The sequence below is a fragment of the Oxyura jamaicensis genome, chromosome 22, assembly GCF_011077185.1.
Source record: "Oxyura jamaicensis isolate SHBP4307 breed ruddy duck chromosome 22, BPBGC_Ojam_1.0, whole genome shotgun sequence".
NCBI classification, from domain to species: Eukaryota; Metazoa; Chordata; class Aves; order Anseriformes; family Anatidae; genus Oxyura; species Oxyura jamaicensis.
This window is the reverse complement of record NC_048914.1, coordinates 4,364,374-4,381,386: the sequence shown is the minus strand read 5'-3', so window position 1 is coordinate 4,381,386 and position 17,013 is coordinate 4,364,374. Positions and strand designations below refer to the sequence as shown.

At 38.5% G+C, this 17,013-nt stretch overlaps 1 long non-coding RNA gene across 2 annotated transcripts in view; it reads left to right on the top strand.

The window, feature by feature from the left end:
- The window catches only part of LOC118177442, a 44,699-nt gene extending 34,753 nt beyond the window's left edge, over positions 1-9,946 (top strand). For both annotated transcript variants that reach the window (XR_004755798.1, XR_004755797.1), the window contains exons 2-3: positions 616-724; positions 7,684-9,946. This is a non-coding gene — a long non-coding RNA (uncharacterized LOC118177442). The remainder of the gene's footprint in view (positions 1-615; positions 725-7,683) is intronic.
- The last annotated feature ends 7,067 nt before the right edge of the window (positions 9,947-17,013 follow it).

Here is a 17,013-nt window from a genome sequence, read left to right as displayed (position 1 = left end):
TGACACCACCTCACATGTTCATTAATTATGAATCTACTTGGAAGAGGTTTGTTAAACTGCTGGCAGATGCATGTGACACAGTTTTTGAAAGCTCTTGACTCAGCCCTTGGAACACCTAAGCTAGGGGAACCCAGAAGTGAAATTCAACCCTAGGGTATTTAAGTTCAGGTCTGTATTCAGCCTAAGGTTTGCTTAAGTTTAGTTAAGGCTGAAATTCTGGCCAAGTGGGCTTCCTCTACAAACATTCCTTCAAAGTGCTTTCTTTTTGCAGAAGATAAATTCATTCTGTATGGAAGATCTCTTTGCCCTGCTGTCGCATGGCCTGTGCCATCTGCAGCTTTTGCACAGGATGTACTGTGGCTTTCCTAATAAAATCCCAGCTAGTCCCTTGCATGTTTTATATAGACAACAATACGTAAATGAATGTTCTGGTAATCACACATATTATGAGGAAATTTAATTTGTTTTGACTGCTGTTCTTCAGTAAGCAAAGGGGTAAAGGAAGGATGATACCTCTGTGTATCCATACCTACTCATGCATCCTACACATTGCTCTGCTTTTGTTCCTGAAGGTATCACACTCAGTTTTGTCTATTCTCTGCTGTTTCTTCATAGGTGTCTACAGGATTTCCAAAGAAAAACTTCATCCTGACATGAACCACATTCAACTTCTGTTCCTCCCAAGGAAGACACCAGGCATCCCACAGACTGCACACCACAAAATGTGAGTAGACAATACAAAACCATGTATATGATCTGGGCTTCACTCATTCTGAGCACTGTTTCTCCTTTGCTTTTTCTTGCAAGGACAGCTAGAAGAATTCCTGAAGTTTATTCCAAATGCCAGTGTGTAACATAAGTTAGGGAAGGGTAGACTTTCTGTGCTACAGCTGCTGTCTGACGCTGGTTTGCTTACTTAGTGACCTCAGCAATATGCACAGTCTCCACAGGCCTCAAGAAGGGAGCCTGTGGTTAGCTGCCATCTGGTCTGGTTTGTTGGCCTAGTGTGCAGCTTTCAGGTCATGGAGATACCTCGAGACCATTTACTCTGTGTATGTCATAGAGGCTCTTAGTTTCCCACCCTCACATTCTCAGTGATCTTCCTTTCCTATGCATGAACTCATTACAGCTGCAGGGTTAAATACTCATTGCCTTATAAGCAAAACCCTTACTTTCATATTGCTTTTTGCAGATTGTTTCCTTCCATGCTTAATGCTACTATCTCCTTAGAGCAAGTGTTGCTTCAGTATTGAAAAATAAATTTGTCTTTACGTAATAACAGCTGATAGTGTTCAACTTGCTCAGCACCTTTCAGCTAAGGACTCTGGGAAACACTTAAAACATTAAACTCATGTTAAAAAAACACTAGGGAGTCAAGAAGCTGTTAATACTCATCCTAGATAAAAAGGGCATTTAAACGGAACAAAGCAATTTGTCTGAAGTCAAATAGCCAATGACTCATGAACTGGAGTCTGAAGCTCAAAGGTCTTGCTTGCCCCCCCCCCCACTTATGCATGCTATTTGCTATGGTTGCTGTAGCTCAGACTCTCTCCAGAGGTGGTAGTCGAATTTAGGAATCCTGACACTGACCAAATAGTAAATTAAGGAAGCCTGGTTGCCATATTCTTAATGTACTATGTGTGTACATGACAACAGAGTACCTGTCTAAAGCCCAGGATTCTCTTATGAGAGCACAGGGTGCTGGTATTCTCATGAAATGTGCTGTGGATCTAAAATAGCATTTGCTTCAGGGTTTGGATCGACAGTTAAAAGTACCAGACAGCTATTCAGCTGGAATCTTTAAGGTAGTTCTGATGCAGAAAAAGAGAAGGAAAGAAAGGAAACTAGGCAGTGAGACTGGTAACTCTTGTAATCGTTTGATTTCTATGAGGAGGTGGTTGCAGTGTCTTAACTAGGATGCAAGGTAGAGTACATGAATCTGGATTTAATTTCATAAGCATGCAGATCTTGTTGAGAGTATCAGTGTAACAATTCAAACTAAAATGAAAAATATTCCACGGTTTAAACACTATTTGTAATTGCATTTTGACTGCAAAGATGTTATCAGAGCATCTTTCAAGCTCCAATTAATGCAAACCTAATTCTCCTTTAATAACAGTATCAGGAGGATTTTAAATAAAGAACATAAAGACTTATTTTTGAGCTCTAGATAACTTTCAAATGTCTTCTGTCCAATTTTCATAGTGTGTATGTAGTCTGTGGGCTGGAACGATACTGATGTAGATGTCTGCAAAAGTTTAGGGATTTGGCTTTACTGGTCACTATTATTTGCTCTCTAGTTCCTTGTACAACAGAATTGTGACCTATGGAAACAATTTTTGATTAATAATGCCAAATAATTAAAGAGAGTCTCTTAGAATTAATGAAGATTCCCGGACCTCAGTTTTTAGATACTGCTGTTATGTCTATTTACAATCCTGTCCCAGAAAGGGGCAATACTATTTATTTCCTTTTGACTGCAGGGTGCAGGTTAGACCTGTTTTTGTGGTGGGCTTTTTTTTTCCCTTAAGATATTTTAATATTTTGTTACTGAGAATGTAAAACTTAAATGTGTATAGCAGTCAATTTTACATATTTCAGTCATGTCTTAGGTTTCATTAACATTAGAAGAATTTTTTTATGGGTGCCCATGAAATGAAAACAGGTATAAAATTTGTATTTGGCTTAAAATTTTATAAGCGAAGTTACCCCTAGCATTAAGTAGGTCATTTTCTAATACCATAAAATATAGAGACAGGAAAAAAATCTTGAACTGCTTCTGCAGAACTGGGAAGATGTGTATCAAGAAAGAAGCATATCCCTTGAGAGGTAGCCCAGTTGAGGTGTTGAGAAAACACAGTTGACTCTGTACATTCTGTCTTCAAGACTAAGGTCATTTAGAATCATACCAAGTTTCATATTTAGAGCTTAAGTTTGCATTTTGGGACAAGATAACATCTCACATGTTAACCCTAGCAAAGCTAGTTCGGAAATTTGAGTCTGCCAACACCATCCCTGTGCTTCTGTAACCAGGCTAATGAGCTAGCTAAAGCAGGATTACTTTGCCAAGATGGAGTCTAGCAGACAATCCCCATACAAGAACTCATTATTAGTACTGTCACCAGCTCCTAAGTTTGTACTGCTGCTGATTCAGTGACCAGCCCAGTACCTTTCATCCTGGGTTGCCCCGGGCAGGCAGTGGCATGTGTACTAATGAAAGTGCAAAGGGGCTTTCCTCATACAGCAGTGTTAATTGCTTCTGCATATTCATTGCTGTACTCTCACATGTTAGCGTTTTTCACGTCTTTCTTCTTATGGTACAGAAACAAATGTCTGATGGTGAGGAGTGTGCCCACATACGTGCGTGTACACACACATACATGCACTGCAGAAGGCAGTTGAATTTAGCTGGATGATGAAAAGTCCCTTCCTGGCATTCTGCTGGTCTTGACCATGTGGGACTCCACTAATTCCAGAGTCCTTACTGTTCCACAGAAGAGGGATTTATAGAATTGAGCAGGATTAAGGCAGCGGCTTTGAGGTACAGGATTACAAGAAGGTTGGTTATATGCAGGTAAATGTTGACAACGGTTTTCTGAACTCTGCATAGAATTCAGGTGGAGAGGAGTTTTAAAAACCTGATCCAGTTGTGACACCTACAGGTCTCTTTGTATCAGAGACCTTCCCAGCATTAGCTAATCACACAAACACTGGTGCAATTTCCTTATCCCCTACAGCCAACTTAATTTTCTGGCTATTTCTAGCTCAGACAAAACACAGGTTTGTCATTGATATCCTCCTGTGCATGGAGTCTCAGTAATGGAGAGTGCATGGAACAAATCTAGAAATACATGCCTGTTTTTCAGCAAACTAACTCAATGAGGTTTAAAAGATAGGCAGATAGTACATTATAGGTGGTGTATTTTTCAGCAATGTGAAGAGAAATACAAGAAGCTGAGTTTTACTTTAAATGTTACTGACGCTTTTGTTACTTTTTTTTTTTTTTTAAGCATAAATGGAATTTAAATCACTTTAAAGTCTTAGACCTGTAATCTTAATGTTGTACTTAACCTTCATATAAGATTATCAGTGAGGGGAAAAAAAAATCACAACGGGTTCTGTATCTAAAAACAATAACAGCAGGCAGGAATCTGGAGCAGTCTGTCATTTGAGAGTCCATGGTTACTGAGCTGAAGTGTGAGTCTGGAACTAGCCATGAGTCCAGCTTGAATTGAGGAGGTCATTAAAAGATGGCCTAAACATCAAAAACCTCAAAAGGAGGATCACTATAGGGCGAAACTTACTCATAGTATGATGCGTATTGTACTGCAACACTTAAAACTCCAGAAAAGAGAGAGGAAAGATCAGGCTGAAATGTAAAGCTGGTAAAAGCAAATTTATCTCATTAAAACCCTTCATTTGCTGCTTTGAGAAGATCTCCAAAAGCCTTGAATAGGATTAAGGAAAGGGCATCAAGATGAACAGAGTCCAGCCGTATCAGCAAGGGGTTTTGCAGATGGCATCTCTATCTTGCGAAAAGCTTTTTATACCTTAAAGTCATGTTCAGACAGCTTAATGTAAGGTAATAAGAAATGTGGACTCCGAAGGGTGAAAATGCAGGAAAACAGTATAGCAGGTCAAGGTAGGCACAGAACAGATGATCTCTTGAAGCTGGAAGGATTTTAGAAGCATTATGATCTGCTTTAGAAAATTGTCCTTATTCTAACATTGCTAACTGGTGACACTTGGTGTCTCCTTTTTCTCCATAACATAGGCACCTGTCCATTCAAATTCCAAGGAAAAGATTAAACGTCTGAACTCTAACAGACATAACACAACAAAGAAAACCTCAATTCTTATGACTTTTTAAGAGATTTAAGCATTTTGGGGAGAATGGATGCATGATTTTTTCAGTATTCACAATAGCAATCTAACCACTATTGGAAATAGGAAAGGGATCGGTATTGAGCAGGGTGAAAAACAGTCTTCTATTGTACTGGACAGCTTGTGTGTGTATATATATATGTGTATATATATATATATATTTAATTGCACCAGAAAAACATAAATATCGATATCCTTTAATAAAGAGCAAAACTAAAGCAATACTGTGTGCAGATGTTGGAGACCCTGATTCAAGTCCATCTCTGTATGTTTTCATATAAAAACATGCTGAGCAATGGCTTATTTTGATAGACTACCAGGACATTAGATTGGAAGCTCTCTTTTGCAGAGGATCGGTTTTTATTCATCTTGTAAAGCCCAGGCATACCTCTGTGCCAAGATGAGTGGCAGCCATTTAAAAGCAGGTGACCTCTGAAGCCCTGCTGGTGCAATCAGGCATCCAAATAGAGATTTTTGGCAAAAGAAGTTACACTAACCAGTGAAAATAAGGGGATTTTTCCAAGGATGAAGTTTGGCATGAAAGAAGGTACAAATTAGGTAACAAATCATTGTAACATTTTTTATTTATATTTTTTAAAGTTTCTAGGTACAACTTTACAGACCTTGATGCTCTGTACTCAGTTGCTAGGAAAGTACCGCACTGACGGAAGGCCTGCACTACATCCACTTTGGCCCCCATAAGGAACTGTTACTTTGCTTTTCTGCTCTTTTAGTGTCATTTAGTCATGAGATTCTTAAAAGTAGCTTCCAACTGAACATTATTTATGCCTCTTTTCTTAGCTGCACCCAGTAACTGCTAATTAAGTCTTTTGTAGCATGACTCTGAACTAATTAGGGTTAATTGAGCCTGCTTGTACATTAGCTACTCCAGCACTTGTCCTGATAATCAGGAGGTTTGTGTGCATTGAGTATTTTGTGATTAGCTAGCTTAAATTCATGTTCTCTGCTGTTTTTCTGGCTCATGTAGCCTTTGTGACTACTCTGATAGTAAACATGAATATTCCTTTTCTGCTGGGGGCGGGGAGCATAAATTACTGGTCCCTACAGCGGGGTTTTTGTCAGGCTGCTTGGTTGCAGTAAGGACTGGATGAAGAGGTAAGTTAAGTTTCATAGGTGTCCAGTGACGTGCTGAAAGTTGCTGAGGTACCAAGCTGCCGAAGTTTGAGCTTATCTGGAAGAATCCTCTTCGGTGTATAAACATTGCACAGTGCCGGAGGTTGGCATTGATGAACTACTGGCCTGGAAGGAAAAATGTCAGCACCTGAATTGGAATCATCAATTGCTGCAGCGTAATGTTGTCTTTCCCCTTGGAGGTCTTTCCAAGTTTTTGATTCAGTCTGTCCATCCTGAGCTCTGCGGAGGTTATTACTGAATTAGAAACAACAAAGCAGTCTATCAGGTGACAGCACCTCTGCTGTCAGTGTTATCTACGGTTAGTCACTGATAGAGCTGTGAGATTCCAACCAGGCTCTCAAAGATGCTTTGATTTAGGAAGGCAGGCTGGCATCGTATCAGTCATCTTCAGAAACAGCATTGCAGCTGTAACTGCAGGCCACGGACCACCACTGCAGAGCCAGGTTAGGCCACAGAAATGTACATTTTGGAACAGATCCTGTGGTGAACCCCGTGTTTTCCTACACAGGTGATGTAACAGCACTGCTTTAATACAGGCCTGACGAGAGGAAACAAATGGCTGGGCTCAGAGGGTTTTTATGCAGTCAGGCTTTTGAAAAGGTTTTAGTCTGTCCTGCTAGCACCAGCAGGAGGCTTCCCCAGCTGTTAGTGGGACCCCACCACGTACAAATACATTGGATTTCAAACTTCCCATCTCTAAGTACTTGTAGAACATACTGGAGTAGCATATTAAGCGGCACACTGTGTATGAATCTTCATATATATATATTTTTTAATCTTTATTTACATAGATTTAGTTCGAGTTCTTTTTTACTCTTACTTTAGCTTTTTTGATGATACTAATATAGGCACAACTGTGCATTTCCTTGAATTAGAGCAATACCTTGTCTTTTTCTCTGCCTCTTATTTAGTTCCTACAGGGAAATAAATGTTTTTCTTTACTCTTTGAATGTTAAATTTGGAACTGTGTGGTAGTTTCCTTTTTAGCTTTCCTTTAATCCAGGAGGGGGGGGGAAGTAAAAATGAGTGCCTAAGAACAACTGTTAGAGTAATGAAAAACAAACAAAAACAAACAAAAAACCAGAAGTGTGCTTCACGCAGAATAGAAGCTGTGAGCAACTCTATAGCAACCAGGAACAGTCAGAAAGCTGATTTATGCAAAGGTGAAAGGGTATATACACAAGGCAATCATACACCATAACATACCTGAAACCTTCATAAAAAAGATGTTTAGATTAACTACTCTGGTTTTTCTCCTTAAATCCATTCAACCTCCTAACCTAGAAGAAAATCATTATCAGTTATCACAAATTCAAATTAAGATTACTTCATAAAACTAAAGTTCTAAAACAAAACCTAAGAAGTGGAATTAATTGCTGGATCTGCGTTGAATCACCAAGAGACATGGTTTATTTCTGTGTCGTAACAGAAAGCGCTTCATCAGTAGGAATTCACATGGAGGAAGAATAAGCATGTACCGTACATTGAAAACAAGTATGTCTGGGACGTTTAATTATTTTTTGATTAATTCATTTAACATTAAAGTAGTCAAGGGCTACAGCATATTCAGCACTGTGCAGTTTGCTACTGGTATGTATCTTCAGCTCTTCTCATTTAAAAGCACCTTGTGTTTTTTACCTGCAGGTGTTGTAAATGAATTACTACTACTCTTCTAAGCTACCTTCATTACCCCGAGGAAATGCACAGAAACACATTGGAGCTAAGATGATTTGCAGCATCTGTGGTTAAGATTTAATATAATGTACTCCATGTTTTCAAGAATAAAATGAGGAGTGGGGTGGGGATTCAGTTAAAACACATGTAAGCATTAGATTAATTACTTAGAAACTGTTCAGCTAAGCAGTGTACTTATTCAATGCAGGGATAATAGGAAGATATTTTTGTTCTTCTTTGTGCACATTTCAAATTAACTTAACGTAGATTAAAAAGTAGGAAACCAATGCACAAAAGTTCACAAACAAGATGTGAGAACCTCTCCTAGTGATAATTTATAGACAAACTAAATAATCATCTTCAATTAACAGTCACCAAAACTATCAACCACAAGTAAGCATCCTCTTCCAGGATAACCAGCATGTGTGACTAAATAAGCATGTGCTAAAATAAGCCTGATGGGCCTTCAAGGGCTTGTATATTACATTAACAGTAAAATACCAAAGTGGAATAAAAAGACCATGACAGAGATAAGGCACTGACCAAATTTTGTAATGTTTTATGCTTGCTTTAAGTCACAAGATGTATCAATGAGCTGTACGCTCTTTTAAATCTCATCTGAAACTTAATCATTCCATTCTGTGATCATTACTATTATCATTAACTCTGTAAAAGTGCATAACTGGAAGCACAAAAGATGAGAAGTACAACGCTGGGAACTGAGTTTGGGTCTCAACAACTGTGTCATTCATGTTTGCATAATTTATTTCTGTGTTTATCATTTATTGGGTGGGTTATGGGTAAAAAACCAAAGTTCACTAGCTAAGTTCCATCTGCTTTGGAGAAAAGCACGTGGTCCAAGTTATGTTGTGTTTGGATCAGTAGCATAAACAGGGCCAGTTTTGTGAGGGGACAGATCACCTGTTGAAGCGCAGCATTGGTATTTATGAGTAGTGGACAACTTGTTATCAGATTATGTTCCAGAAACTCTGATCATGTCAGTCAATTGACATTGCTGGATTGGAGAAAGCTTTAAACTGTTGCTGTCATGAGGTTTAATGAACCCTCCTTTGATTCTGTTAATTAGATCAGATGATGAACTGCCAGGGAGTGACAGCTGCGATAAATCCATATTAAAAAGGTGTTAGGAGTCACCAGTCCTGGACAAACATCTGTTTGTCACAGAGTGGAAGGCAGACTTTCCTAATTATTTGGCTGCTTTGGCACTCTCGTTCTCCAATAGCATAGTCCATGGCATGAGGATGTCTGTGGCACAGGTAGATGAACTGGCCACAAAGACTTGCTGACAGCTCTGCTTAATAAACAAGGTGTGAGGGGTTAGAAGAATCTCCAGCAAAATCCAATGCGATCTCATCTTGATAGCAACATGTATTTCACAGAAACTGAAAAGACTATTTTATAGTAGGCTGTTATGGAATAATCAGCACCTGTGGGATTAGTGTCCTAATCTGTCAGTCTGTAGATGCTTTTTTGCCTTGCAGCCTGAAGGCTTTACTGGGTGATTCTGAATCTAATGTAATGTTTCATTACGTGTACAAATATGTAGCTCTTTTCTTGAACAATCCTGGCATGAACTGTATGATGTCTTGTGTCCTGAATTGCACAGACTATGCAGAAACATTTATCTTTTCAAAACTGTTCACTCCTATGTGCAATTTCAGAATAAAAATGAGATAGTGAACAAGCTGTATTTTGCCATGTGACATGCCACTTTCCCCATCTCCATTTCTACTCTTTTTTTCCCATCTTCTCTCTGAAATAACCAATTATTTTGTTAATGTTTTGTCATACAGAAGTTTTTCAAGGACTCTTGTCACTTGCATGTTGCTTTACTAGCCTGGCTAAAGAGATTGTGGTGCTGTAACAGATAGGGTTTGCTTTAACAACTATTTTCTTTTCATTATTAGTTCTTACCATATTTGTTTCATCTGGGAGATAAAGAATTGTCATACTGAATCAGACCAGATCAAAGCTAAATACTGCCTTGTATTCCAGCCTCAATTCTATGTAAAATGTACAATGAGCTTCCTCATGTCTTTGATGGACTTCAAAGTTATTATACGTAATAGGTATTGATGAAGCCATTGTACTCCATTAATGAAACTCTGTTCATTAATGGCCCTACAGTAACTGGTGTTGAATTCTGTGATTTACTTGGTTTTCTGGGAGGGGAGGGGGAATACTTTAGTGCTCTTCAGAAATGGAACAGGAACTGAAGCTTGTAAATGTTATATGCCTTGCATTGCATTTTATGACTTTGGGGCCCGATTCAGTGGAGTTTCAGACACATCCTCTGGAATTCATAAGAATGTGAATTTTCCTGAAGCAAACACTGAACACTTTTGAAGCCAAACCTGATGTTTCAGTGTTAGAACACTGCAGAATTTGCTATGCCACTGCGGTAAATAAAACTTGCTACTTCCAATAGCTCTTTTCCCTGAATAGTCTCTTAAGAAATTGAACCAGGTTCTTTCTGCAGTAGCTCGGATTTATTCAGAGGGGACCACCATGGCTACCTGGATGAAAACCATCGTAACTAGAATGGAGAGTCTTGCCTAGAGCATTTTCTTCTTCTCTGTACCTTCTAAACATTGCCTCTATTTGGCAAATGAGACCAATCACAGAAAGCTCTTTGAATTCTTAGTAATTTCTTTGTGGGCTTGGAAGAAAAAAAAAAAAAAAAAAGCTAATTTAGAATATAAAATACTGCATTCTAGTGCTGATTTTACCCATTAGCCCAGTGACTAGACTGAAACCTTCTGCTTCGCTAATTTGGACTGAATCATTAAAAACTTGTTTCTTTTAATTAGCATCTCTCCTTTGTTCTTCTCTCCTTTGTTCCCTTCAGATTAGAGTCATTCTCAGCATGCTGGTTTGCATGTACATTCCGATGTACATTGAGATAATTTGGGAGGAACGCTCAGGTTTTACCTGCCAAAATGCCCCTTAGAAAGTTGTGTACAACCTAAATCTGGACTTTTTTTTTCCTTGTGCCATGAGAATAATAGGCAACTGACTTCATTAGTGTTTAAGTCCTTGTAAACAGAGATTTGTAGCCTTTATGAAAAGACATGGTCTGTTCTGAGTTTGCTGTAATGGCTGCCAGATTGCTTCCCCATTGAAAAGAAAACTGTGCCTGGATATAAATAATTACTGTAAAACACTGCCAAGTCCAGGAATTCCTCTCTGTGGATCAGTTCCACAGGGTTCGAAATCTACATTTATAATTGTTTATTTTCAATGGAACTGTCCTCAGAGCCAAAATTCAGACATGCAACTTTGGGGTTAAATTTGGCTTCAGCCAGAGTTGTGATTGCCATGTCTATAAAGGAAATGTGATGGTTTCAGATGCTTATCTGCACTCAAAACCGCTTGAATCTCTTCGCCATTTCCTTGTGCCTCTTAAAATTCTAATTAATCCTTACAATGGAAACAGGAAATGCCAACGTGCTGATTTTTATTTTTGGTATCATTTTGCACTCTTGCCCAGCATTTGATGTGGTTCAGACTACTGAATCCACTGCTTTTGAAATGTTTTGGGGGGAAGGCTGGCTATGAACAAGGTGTTGCTCTTATTTTTATTTTCTATTTTTGTTTACTTTTTAATTTCTGCTTGTTTGCTTTCTTAATTTTGCTGGTAAGAATGTCATCAGAAGCAAAAATGAATAAGTAAATGGGAAGAAAATGCAGAGGCAGATACTTTCCTTAAAGTAGTGAGACTCCCTGAGACAGTGTATATAGACTTCAGTGCTATTACGATTATCAAAAGTTTAAGAAACATATGGCAAATAATTCTCCCAAGCAATTCTAGTTTTGAACTCCTTGCATTCAAGCATGTCTCCCTTGTATGCATGTCTGTTTTCCATACCTCACTGTAGTGCTTTGTCACCTCAGTCCTTGTGCTCAGTCTTTCCGCTGAGTTCCCTCCGCAAGTTGAAATGCATCATGGCTTAAATCTGTAGAGATCCTCTGGTGCTGAGAACAGAGGTGTAAATCAAATATCTGTCTACTTACTAGGCTAAAATAAATTATAGTAAATAAACAAAACAAACAAAAGCAATGCTATAGAAGTATTAAGCCAGTCTGGGATTGAAATCCACAGTATAACAACATGGAAACCTTTCAGAAATCACAATGGGAACAGACTGACACGATCTCTTACATACAGTAAATGTTTATTTTCCCCCCTTACAACTGCTTACACACTTAAAATCAAGAAGGTAAAGACGTGGCCATTATGACCTTAACCTGCAATAGCTCAGCTGTGCTCGAGCTGGGAGAAGGTGCTCTGTATTGCCCAGTCATACCTCCGGTTCTGCTTCGTGCTGCTTTCTGGAGCTCACCTTGCTGCTACGTGCTCTGATATGAAAATCCGTTCAGAGGAGGTAGTGACAAGAACAATACATTACTGACAAACCTTGAGAGAATGTTAGGAAACATCATTCCAGCTGTTAGAGTCAATGAGCAAAACTGTGAGTCTTGTCAAGTCCTTTTGCTATTTCACAGCATAAAACTGTCACCTCATTAATCAGAGGAGCGTGTTACCACGAGGCTCCAGTGTGAATAGCATTTATCGCTGATCTTGTCAATTTCTTGGAATAAACTACGACTTGATAATTCTCTCCTCGTGCATTTGAAACTTTTTTTTTTTTTTTTTTACAGTGAAATTTCTGTTTGCTAGTGATCTACTTGATTAATCAGACTGGTGAGGATTTGAATGTATATATTAGAAAGCATAATTAAAAGGTAGATAACTAAGAAGCTGGTGCAGTAGGTGACCTATGCATGGGGGGAGCTCCATTTAATGCAGAACAGAGTCTTGGTTGCAGCAATGATTCACTGATGACTTACTACAAGACGCATGACCAGGATGTTTCGGAAATGTAGTGCTAGCAAGTAGTCTATAGATGCTGGAGAGAAAAAATGAGGAAATCTGGATAACACCACCTCAGCTGTTCTTAGAATGTTTTACAGGAATAATTGATCGTACTATATCTGTAATATCACCCTTTCTTTGGAGTAGGCTGTTAACAATAATCGAGAGATCAATCTGCCTATAAAACTATTAATTTGTATTCTTCCTTGGAGACTTCTAGGCTCTGGCTCTGTGTTCCTCCACAGCTTTTGATCATGTCTTGCTAAAGTAATTCTTTTCCCAATACGACAGATTCCTTCATCATGATCCCATTAAAGAGGAAAGAACAACTTAAAACTACATGCTTTTAAACATGTCACTTCTCATAACTGCCATTGACTCTGTTGTGTTATAACCACACTGAAGCCAATAAGTTATTAATAATTTAGTGTGCAGTTACAGAGGCAAACATAAAGCTATGCTTTGATCAAAAACACGTAAGACCATAAAAGCACAGAGTATTCTGCTCAAGTTAAAAGACAAAAGTTAAATACTTGGCACTAACTGGACTGAAGTTGCATTACACTAGAGAGGTTTTTTGGGGGAATTTGATAACAAAGCTCAAACATTTCAGAAATATCCTAAATCACATCCTTTACAGAAGCTTGTATCTATGCTCATTGGGCAAGGTGTCTTTAACTCAATACAAGAAGCTGAGGCTTAGGACTGATAAATCTGAAACCTTAAATTGCAATCCCAATTTAAATAAATTCTGTCTTAGATACACGTGCACTCTGTATACATACAAGATAATGAGGATATTTTATAAATGCAATTTTAAAAATTATAATGTATAGGAAACCTTGAAAGCAGACAAACAAACGTAGCTGGTTTTAAGATCTATTAAACTTTTCTTTGTGCTGGAGGATAGGTTTCCACTGCACTGTTGTAGTACCATGTTCAAGCCTGTAGTGGTTTTCCTAAGGTTTTAATTTCAAGGTCTTCCTAAGGATTTAATTTTCTTTTCTCTCCCAGTGAAAGCTCCTAAAGGAAAAGGCATGACCACACACAAGAGCTGCGAGTTCTGAGCAGCAGAGTGCCTGCAGCTGATTGAGTGCAGTCCCGGGAGAGGAACGTGTAACCACATGCATGCACTTCAGGGGGAAATCTGCAGGCTCTGTAAAACCCTAGCTGCAGGAGGGCTCTGCTTATTTGGTGGAGATCGCTTTCAGGATAGAGATCTGGTATAGGCATGAAATGCTACTTGATACCAGATTTATTAGTTTGTAGTTGAGATATAAAGTATTAGCTCTCTATTTATATTGTTCTGTTAATGAGCAGTCTCTGATAGAGATAGTATTTCTGCTTCTGGGCCTTCTCTAATATCAAAGGACAGATTTCTGGCTGTAATTACATATGCATTAGGCTCTTCTCCTTTCAGAAGATATTGTTAAGTTGTTCTGATAGAGATACAAAATACAATATAAATAGACCAAAAATAACATTTTGATCACATTTTAATTCAGCGTTTTTAGTTTTGTCAACATTTATAGGAGATGTCTGAGACAACAGAGTAGGATAATTACTGGAGCAAAAGATAGGACAAAGCTTGCATTTCCAGGAAGCATCATAACAGCAGTATTGTCTTTCTGCTAGAGAACTTTCCTAATATGAAAGCATAAAGACTTCTGCTTGTTTTTTGCAAATGCTATGCTATGTTCAAAGTCCTACATTAGGAAAATATTTCATAGTGCTGGAGGATATGCTCTGGTTTCCACAAAGCTTCTTAGAGTTGAAACGGAATATTTTATAAGACTACAGAGATGGGTGGCTCAGGCTGGTAATCTGCAATACCTGATTAGTCAATCAAGACCACTTGTATCTAGCAAGCATGACACAACTATGTTACAATGGAAATAAAAAGGAAATTCACTTTTTACTACCATACTGAAGACTGGTAGCTCAGAAGAAGCATAGTGTTTTGTTTGGAAAACACAAGGTGGGATTTCTCACATAGTTCTTTAAGCTCTTTACTTTGGCTGCACTATTTAGCAAAAGTTTGTTCAGTGGATCTTTTCCTTCCGTTCATAGTTTCAATAAATAGTGAAGTAACAGATAGGAGAATGTTTTAGTATTGTTCTAGGTTGGATAGAAGCATTGACAACAAAGCAGAAGAGCAAACGTCTTATAACCTGTGAAGGTTGTGTGCATGTTGCTAGTCATCAAAAGAGTACAACCCAGGAGTGTCCTTTGTTGAAGATCAAGCAAAGATACCTGCTTTGGTCCCAATGTCCTACTCAGACTCCAGTATGAAAAAAATTATTTTCTGCTTTTACAAATCCCCACTGCGCTTTTAGATGGGCAGAGATTTCTTTTTCCTTAGCCGCTCTCTAATTGCCAGCACCTTTTCTGTGATACTCCACCCCAGCACTGGCTATCTTTCAGGTCCTTCATTTGTACTGACTGTTTGTATGGCGTTATGATTGTAATTAAAAATAATTCTCTAAGATATTTTCCTCTGTACTTCCCAAAATGGTCTGAAAAAAATGGAGGAGAATGGTAAAGGCAGGCATAAGTTCATAAATACTTGAGACATTTAGATGTAAAATGATCTTTAAAACCTGTATTAATCAGCTGATCAGCTGCAATATGAATAATAGGAATCTTGAAGCTAATGTTGGTATAAAGGGGTAGGATCCAGGCAGTTGTGCAGTGTGGATACAGTGATACATCTGACACTTCTTCCTGCTACTTGGAAGTAATATTTGTTGATTCTTTGAAGTTCCTCATGTAGAAATGTAGACACTTAAAAGAAATGAAATGACAATATAGGTATTTTTTATCTTTTTCTTTGCAAACATTGATTCACAGGGTTCAGAATTAAATATGTATGCTATTAAGGATGGAGAAATACACTTACTGGTATGTGAATTAGAGAAAGAAACCACAATATATTTCACCTTTCTCTGTTGGAGGAGGATTTTAGTTTCCTATCTTAATCTGGCAATTTAGTAATAACACTTAATTTATAAATCATAGGCAGTTATTTATTTATTTATTAATAAATGCTTAAGTAGTTAAAATATTCACCATGCAGGTTTGGTACTCAGAAGAATTAATCAAACTGTCAGGCTGGAGACCAGACTCTGCAGAGAATACACAGTGGTGTGTCATGGTTACTTAGCAACTATAGCTGAAGAGGTTAGGGTGGAAATACTGTCATTTCCTATGTTTGAGATCCACTCCCACAGCCCCCCTACCTTCTCCACCCCCATTTAGATACATATTTTTCCCCCAGCAGATAACGTCCTTTGTATGTTTAAAACAATTTTTATAATATAGCTTTCAAAAGAACCTACTGCTTCTGTAGACCAATTTGAATCAGATGAAGAATGCTGAGGATTCGAGTGCTGTTCATAACGAGAAGAGGAGTGAACCTAGAATATGTATAATAAATAACTAATCCTACTCTTTGAATAGGAGGGAAGCTGTTTAATTTTACTCTATTAACTTCTTCCTTAAAAATTGAGATCAGTGGAGGCGAGGGTGGTTTTGACTAAATCATTGAAACAAGGTTCTTCCACAGTGGCGACAGAGGTGGGAACTGTTCTGCACTTCTGTTATTGGTGGTAGTATTTATTACCCTGATAAGGAAATTGAGTTTGCTTACTAGGAGGAAATAGATGACCTTATAGCTGTATTCTCTTAAGAGGATTTGCCTCTGGCAGTAGGTTAAAAATAATAGCTGTTCTGAAAATTTTATGAAAGCTTCAGGGTAAGTGTTACTTTAACATCAGCAGCTATAACACAAACAAGCCTTAAATCCTACAAGTTATGAAATCATAATGAGGAAAGGATCCAGAATTTCCGCTGAGTTCACGAAGGGTGTGTGTGCATATGTAATATATACAATGAGAGCCGCTATAGAAGGAGCAGAAAGATGGCCAGGAGTCATATGTAAGGTTTTGGGGCCACTCAGTGTTCTTAATCTTTAGCTCTTTAGCTGTGCATTGTACAAAATGTGTATTGGCCTAGGTCATAAGAGCCAATGGAAGTTGGATTCCTCCTCTGCTACCTTCTCACTACAGGATGGGGCTGCATAGATGCTGCCACATGCTAGAAGAGAGTTTGTCACGCTAAGCAGCACTGATTGGAAGGCCAAAATTGAAGTATCTGAAACAACCATGCCTTTCTTCTTGTGGCAACACAGCTGGCAGCCTGGAGGTCTCTGGACATGCTGCAAAACGAGCCTGTTTTGTATGGATGTAGGAAAAAGACCCAACATCGTCTAAGTCTGAAGTCTCTCAGCTTAACTGGGAAGAGTCGTTCAGGAAGCTTGAACCTCCAGTTTGCTGTCCTTCGTGGGATGAGCAGTGGAGGTCCTGCGTATATTTACTGCAGCGCTATGACAGCAGTCAGGCAGT